Raw genomic sequence first — 7508 nt, 5'->3', positions numbered from 1 at the left:
TCGCGAGGTACCCCACCTTGATCTCTCCGCCTCCTCGCGAGCCAGCCTGACGAGGCCGTGCCCGAGGAAGCCTCCTGTCGTCCGCCCCGCGAGGCTTGGCCCCTCGCGAGGGTCTTGAGCGTGCGTTGATGAAGATGGGTCGTACTGGGCCACTCCTTGAGCCACACCGCAGGCCGCAGGCAAGCAAGTCTGGGTACCCCCATTCACAAAACGCCAAAAGTACCCCCGGGCCCAAGGCACGCTTGGACTTGGCTTAGCAGAGAAGCGAAGGGGCAAGTGCGAAGCGCCGCGGGCCCCAATAGCCTGCGGCCTTGGGCGCCGCGTGGTGGTTGATTGGACGTGGGCGTCCTAGCTCCCCCACGATGCCTCGATAACTGCACGATTTGACAAGTCCCTACACGCAAAACGGGTCATGATTACCTGCGATCGTAGTGGCCGTCGGTTGGCCTCCCTCGGCTATATGTACAGAACGGCGCGAGCCCTTCCAGTTCACCCCTTCTTGCTACTCCCCTTCTCCTTCCTGGCCGCTCGCCATCTCCATGGTCCCGCCTAAGAGGTTCTCGGCTGCGGAAAAGGGAAAGGCCTGCCAGGAAGGGCCTGGCTCTCCTCCGACCAAGCGTGGCCGGGGCCGCCCTCGCAAGCACCCTACGGCCTCCGCCGCGGCCTCCCGTGGCCGCGGGGACAGCCTTCTGCGCGGCGGTGGGCGTTCGGCCGCCAACGAAAGGTACACTGAGGCTGCACGACCCCCAAGGCCGTGCTTTCGCTCGGCGGAGGTGCTGCCGGAGTTTGTCGTGTGGTCGGCGGACCCGACTGGCACCTGGCTTCAGCAGGGCCTCTTGGGCTACTCTGGAGGTCTCCACCGCCGGGGAGGCGGCCTTGACCCGCGGCTCGCAGACATTTGCCCGCGTGCGTGGCCTGAGCCGTCGATGCACTCTACACTTCAAGTTCGACGGTGACACCACCCTCTACGTGAGGGTGTTCGGGGAAGACGGCCGCTGTGCCCGATGCTGCCCCAAAGATGATGACCGCAGCTGCGCGCCCATCCCCGGCATTGGTCGGGGTGAAGGTGGCGGAGGGCGCGCGGGCAGCAGTGCCTGTGGCCCGCCAAGCTCTGGTGACTCCCCCTCGGACGACAGCTCCTCTAGTGGTGGTCGCGACCAGCCCCCTCATCGTCACGCTCGCCTAGGAGAGAGCAGTGGGTCGGCCCGATGCCGTGCTCCGGTGAAGCAGGAGGCAGAATCCAGCTGAGCTCCGGAAGCAGTACGAGCCTTCGCTGAGAGTCGTCACCGGGCAAGTCGTCCCCCCTTTTGCTTTCCTTTCTCTCCTGCGCAAAAAGAATGTAATTCAGTGCCCCACTGGGCGTGCTGAACTGTCGCTGTTTAATTGGTGCATTGTTTCTACTGTTTATGTGTTGTGTTTTCGTTCTGCGTGTCTATGCATGGAAATCACTTATCTTGGGAGGGAGCTCGCCGCGGTCCTCGCCTCCCGAGGTTAGGGCCTCATCCTGCGCCTTGTGTCCTACAGAGTTTAGTCAGCAGGGGTAGTCTCTAGCCTTAGTAATGAGGGCAACCAACTCAAGCCCCGTGACCGTGTCGCGATGCCCGTGGGGCACAAAATGGGAGGGGTGCTCCCGTAGTGGACTCGGACGGGGAAGTTCCAAACCCCTGGGTAGAAAAACACTCGTGAGGGTGCCCATGCTCCTCCCACGTGAGACTTCACGCGAGAGAAAACGAAACAAATAAGTGAAATGGACGAAGGGTCGCGAGCTCAAAATGGCAACAACCTCAGAAAAACTTCAAATAGAAACAAACTAGCCAACTGCGGAAAGCAAATGAAAGAAGCCGCGTCCAGCACCTAGTCTAGTCTTCGACGTCTTCTCACCAGCGCGGAGCTAAGTGCTGCCACTGGGTGTGGGCGGGAGCCCCCGAGGCTCGAGGGTGGCCCTCCGGAGACTCCCGGGCGTGTACAAACCCACTCATTATTACGTGAGAGTGTCACGAGTGGCGAGCTTCACAGGCGTTTGCCTTCTTCACAGGCACCAGGCCTTTTCTAATACGCGACTTCTTCACAGGCACCGGGCCTTTTCCAAAACGCGGCTTCTTCACAGGCATTCGCCTTCTTCATAGGCACCGGCCCTTTTCCAAAACGCAGCTACTTCACAGGCATTCGCCTTCTTCACAGGCACCGGGCTTTTTCCAAAACACAGCTACTTCACAGGCATTCTCCTTCTTCACAGGCACCGGGCCTTTTTCATGGGTAAAATCTTCGGAGATGTTGGATGTTCCATGCGTTCTGGATGGGCACCCCCTCCTGGGTCTCCAAGCGTGCGGAGCCAGGCCTGGAAACATGAACAACCTTAAACGGGCCCTCCCACATGGGAGAGAGCTTGTGCAGTCCCTCTCTAAAGAGAACCCGTCTGAGCACGAGATCCCCTACCTCAAGAGTCCTGGGGAGGATGTTGCGGTAGTGGTATCGCCGCAATGCTTGTTGGTACCTTGCTGCCCGCAGTGCGGCTTCTCGGCGATGTTCCTCCCCCAGCATGAGGTCCGTCCCCCGCATGGCATCCTGCTGCGCTTCATCGAACGCCAGGACCCGCGCGGAACAACGTCTGACCTCGTGAGGGAGAATGGCTTCAACTCCATAGACCAGAAAGAACGGGGTCTCGCCAGTCGTCTTGGTTGCGTTCATGCGGATTGACCATAGCACAGACTGGAGCTCGTCATGCCAGCCCCTGCCGCAGGCTTCCAGCTTCTTCGTGTTGGCTCGCTTGGCCTAACCGTTGCTTCGCGGGTGCGCCACCGAAGTGTAGCATATCTGCGTTCCAAGGTTAGCACAGTATGTTTTGAAGAGGTTACTGGTGAACTGCGAATCGTTGTCGGTGATGATGTGGTTTGGCACCCCGAATCGGCTCACAAGGCCCTTGATGAATTTGACCGCGGAGCCTGCGGGGATGGTGCGGACGGCTTCCACCTCAACCCACTTGGTGAACTTGTCCATGACGACGTAGAGGTAGCGGTAGCCTCCTGGCGCCCGAGGGAACGAACCCAGGATATCCAGCCCCCAGACTGCAAATGGCCATGAGAGGGGTATAGTCTGCAGACCCCCCACCGGCTGATGGATCTGCTTGGCATGGAACTGACAGGCCTCGCAAGCTTTCACCAGTTCCACAGCGTCATTGAGTGTCGTGGGCCAATAGAACCTGCTGCGGAACACCTTGCCAACGAGAGTTTGCGACGACGAGTGATGCCCATAGTCCCCGCCGTGTATGTCTGCCAGTAGCTCCTTCCCTTGCTCCCTGGAAATGCAACGTAGGGATACATCGTTCGGTCGTCTCCGGTAGAGCTCTCCATCTTTAAGGCAATATGTCGTGGCTGCCGTGCCACACGTTCCGCTTCCTCCTCCTTTTCCGGCAATGTGCCTCGTGTCAGGTAACTCCTGAGCTCTGTGATCCAGCAGCCCTCCTGAGGCTCCAGCGCCAGGAGCAGGCGTGCTCCTGAGGTCGGACCGCAGACTAGGGCTCCCGAGGCAGGGGCTGGGGGAGCTCCCCCCGAGGTTGCGCTATGCTTGACAGTGAAGGCGTTGCCGAGGGCTTGAAGAGCCGCTCCTCGAAGACACCGGGCTCCTGAGGCAGCTGCCTGGATGCCCTTTTGGCGATGTCATCAACCTCTTGATTGGTGCCGCAAGGCACATGCTGCAACTCCAGCCCCCAGAACTGCTTCTTGATCCTGCGGACTTCCGCGAGGTAGGCTTCCATGTGCTCGTCCTTCAGCTCGTATACTTTGTTGGAGAAGTTGACAAGGAGTTGCGAATCGCCCTTGATGGTGAGGCGCTTCACCCTCAGGGTAACTGCGGCTTTCAGGCCTGCTATCAGGCCTTCGTATTCTACTATGTTGTTGGAGAGCTTTTCTCCATGCTGGAAACAGAGTTGCACGGCGTAGAAGAGTTTGTCTTGAGTGGGAGATACGAGCACCGCACCAGCCCCCGCGTTGTGTCGGGAGAACGCCCCGTCGAAGTACATGACCCATCCGTCCGGTGCCTCACTTCCTAGGGAGACTGATCGATCCTCGCCAGCCTCAAGGCCTGGCGCTTCCGTCCATTCAGCCACGAAGTCCGCAAGCGCGGCCCCCTTGATGACTCTGGTTGTGCTGAATTCTATTTGAAACGCTTGCAGCTCGATGTTCCACTCTGCGACTCTTCCAGCTGAGTTGGGGCTTCTGAGCACCCTTTCCAAGGGATATGCTGAGACGACCTTGATGGGATGGCCTTGGAAATAGTGCCGCAGCTTGCACGAGGCTACCAACAGCATGAGGAGGAGTTTCTGAGGCATGGGGTACCGCGCCCTCGCGTCCCGCAACACCGTGCTTACGAAGTACACAGGGTGCCGGACGAGATGGGGAGTGCTGGCGCTAGGCTGGGGCGCCTCCCGAGACAATGGAGCCCCAGGCGGCTGGTCGCTTAGATGAGGGGCCTCTTCTGTCCTGGGTGTGCTTCCCTGCTGTGGCTGGTCCTTCTCGGCTGCAGCCGAGGTCTTTGTGAGGCCCCCTTGGTCCTGCTTTGCTTTAACCCGGACGGTTGCCGCGGTCTTGGTCCTACACTCCTCCCTAACAGCCACCAAGGCTGCGCTGGCAGAGTAGGGGGTGGCCGCAAGGTAGAGCACCAGGGGCTCTTGAGGACGTGGAGCCACCATCACCGGAGGGCTGGTTAAGTACCTTTTAAGATCCTGGAACGCCTTGTCGGCCTCTTCAGTCCATTCAAAGGGGCCCTTCTTCTTCATCAGCTTGAAGAAGGGCAGCGATCGTTCCCCCAGCTTGGAGATGAAACGCCCTAGTGCGGTCACGCGCCCGGTGAGCTTCTGCATCTCTCTGAGGGTCTTCGGCGGGCTCATGTCCTCGACTGCTTTTACCTTTTCTGGGTTGGCCTCGATGCCCCGGTGGGATACGAGGAAACCCAGGAGCTTGCCTGAGGGGACTCCAAACACACATTTCTCCGGGTTGAGCTGCAGGTCCACCTCGTTAAGGCTCGCGAAGGTTTCCTCCAAGTCCTGTATCAGGGTTTTTGCCTCCCGAGACTTCACCACATTGTCATCAACATAAGCCTCAGCATTCCTCCCGAGCTTCCGGCCCAAGGCGACGTGCATCAGCCGCTGAAAGGTCGCACCGGCATTGCGCAACCCGAACGGCATGCACGTATAGCAGTACACTCTGCACGGGGTCAGGATAGCCGTCTTTTCTACATCTTCTACTGCCATCTTGATCTGGTGGTAGCTAGAGAAGGCATCCAAGAAGCACAACAAGTCGCACTCAGTGGTGGAGTCGATGATCTGGTCGTTGCGAGGGAGCGGGAATGGATCCTGCGGGCAGGCCTTGTTGAGGTTGGTGAAGTTGACACACATGCATTCCTTTCCCCCCTTCTTCGGCACGACAACTGGGTTAGCCAGCCAATCTGGGTAGCGGACCTCGCGAATGACCCCTACCGCCTCCAACTTGCGGGTCTCTTGGACGATGAAAGCTTGCTTCTCAGTGGACTGTCGTCTCGCCTTCTGCTTCATGGGGTGCACGTTGGGGCACACGTTGAGGTGATGCTCGATTATGCCCCTCAGGACCCCTGCTAGCTGATCAGGTTCCCACACGAATACCTTCTTGTTTGCACGTAGCAACTTCACCAAGGCTTCCTCCTGTTCGGGCTCGAGGTTGGCGCCTATGGTGAAGGTGGCGCTGGTAGATCCGCCCTCGTCGACCAGCACCTGCTTGGTTTCTGCCTTGTCCTGAGTGAATAGCTGCTTCTTCTTAGCTGGTGCAGCCCCCTTGGGCTCGGGGGCGTCTGAGCCGGCATCCCGCGCCACCACCGCGGCCTTGAAGGTAAGCTTGAGTGCTTGCAACGCGTCCCCTGTGTCTCCAGACACGGTGAGGACGCCGCTACTCCCGGGCATCTTCATGAGGTTGTACGCCGGGTGAGTTGCGGCCATGAACCGGGCTAGTGCCGGGTAGCCAAGGATGGCGTTGTATGGGAGGACGATGGGGGCTATGTCGAAGTCGATTAGCTCCGTGCGGAAGTTGTCGTAGGTGCCGAAGGTCACCAGAAGGCGGATCTGCCCCAGGGAGCCGGTGGAGCCGCCTCCGACGCCCGAGAAGGGCTTGCTAGGCTGCAACCGCTCCGGCGACACATGGAGGAGGCTAAAGGCCTCCACTGAGAGCACGCTAAGGCCAGCACCGCCATCAATGAGGGTCCTGGTGACGGCCACCTGACAGATGGTGGGGGGTACATAGCATTGGGAGCACGCCCGAGCAGGCCGAGTTGGAGGGGTGATCCTCTGAGCTGAAGGCCAAATCGACTTTGGGTACCGCCCAGCCCAGAGGCGCCCCACGTGGCACGGAAGCGGCGCCGATCTGGCGGACCAATGACTTGATGTGGCGGCCTGAAGGTGGCACCTGCGAGCCGCCTAGGAGAGCTGCGATGACCGGGTGCGCCAGTGTAGCGTACTGGGTGAGGAAGAGGCCGCGCAGCTCCTCCCAGGAGGCCACGGAAGCCGTCGGCAGGTGGAGCATCCATATGCACGGGACGCCAGTGAAGGCCATGGGAAACCAGTTAGCCATGAACCTGTCATCGCCCCCGGCCTCGAGGACAGCCTCCTCGTATGCCAGCGGGAAAGCCAGCGGATCGGCCATGCCGTTGTAGCGTGGTGGCATCTCCGGCTTGAACTTGTTTGGCCACTGCACCTGTCGCAGGGCGGGGGCCAAGGCTCGGGCCCCCCTGGCCCCCGTGCTGGCGACCGAAGCGGGCGGCGTGTTGCCCATCATGAGGGCGGACCGCAGTGTTGGTGGAGGGCGGGTCAGTGGAAGGGAAAGCTCCGGTGCACCCCTACCTGGCGCGCCAAATGTCGGATTTCGGGTTCCGGCAGACCCTCAAGGTTCGAACTCTGGGGTGCACGCGGAGATCACACCTACTGCCTACCCATGTCTTGTCGCCTCGCAAGGATCTAAAACTACACGAAGAGCAACACAAGGGATATGAGATTTATACTGGTTCAGGCCACCATTGTGGTGTAATACCCTACTCCAGATTGTGGTGTGTGGATTGCCTCAGGGGCTGATGATGAACAGTACAAGGAAGAACAGCCTCGTGAGGGTCTGTTCCTGGCTGGGGCGATGAACTGCTAGGGGGAGTTCAGTCGCCTCTCTCTCTCCGTGTCTCAGATGCGGACCCCCTACCCTGTGGGTGGCTAGTCCTATTTATAGGCGGAGGCCCTGGGCCTCTCCCCAAATATTGAGCGGGAAGGGCGCCAACAATTGGCCATTTTGAAGGGGAACATCTAGTACACTTATCCTGACTAAAGTTGGTCCTTTCCTGCCAAAGACCCTGACGATGACGCTGGCTTGGGCTCCACGATGACCTCCGCTCAGCCGTCCTGCTGGTCTTGGTCTTGTTGCACCGAAATGGTTGCCTTTGCTTGATACTCTCGCCTGCGCTTGCCCCCTTTGCACCAAAGAGGAAACAAGGACTCTGCGCAG

The sequence above is a fragment of the Triticum dicoccoides genome, chromosome 4B (assembly GCF_002162155.2).
Source record: "Triticum dicoccoides isolate Atlit2015 ecotype Zavitan chromosome 4B, WEW_v2.0, whole genome shotgun sequence".
Classification (NCBI taxonomy): Eukaryota; Viridiplantae; Streptophyta; class Magnoliopsida; order Poales; family Poaceae; genus Triticum; species Triticum dicoccoides.
The sequence above is the reverse complement of the archived record's forward strand: the minus strand, read 5'-3'. Positions refer to the sequence as shown.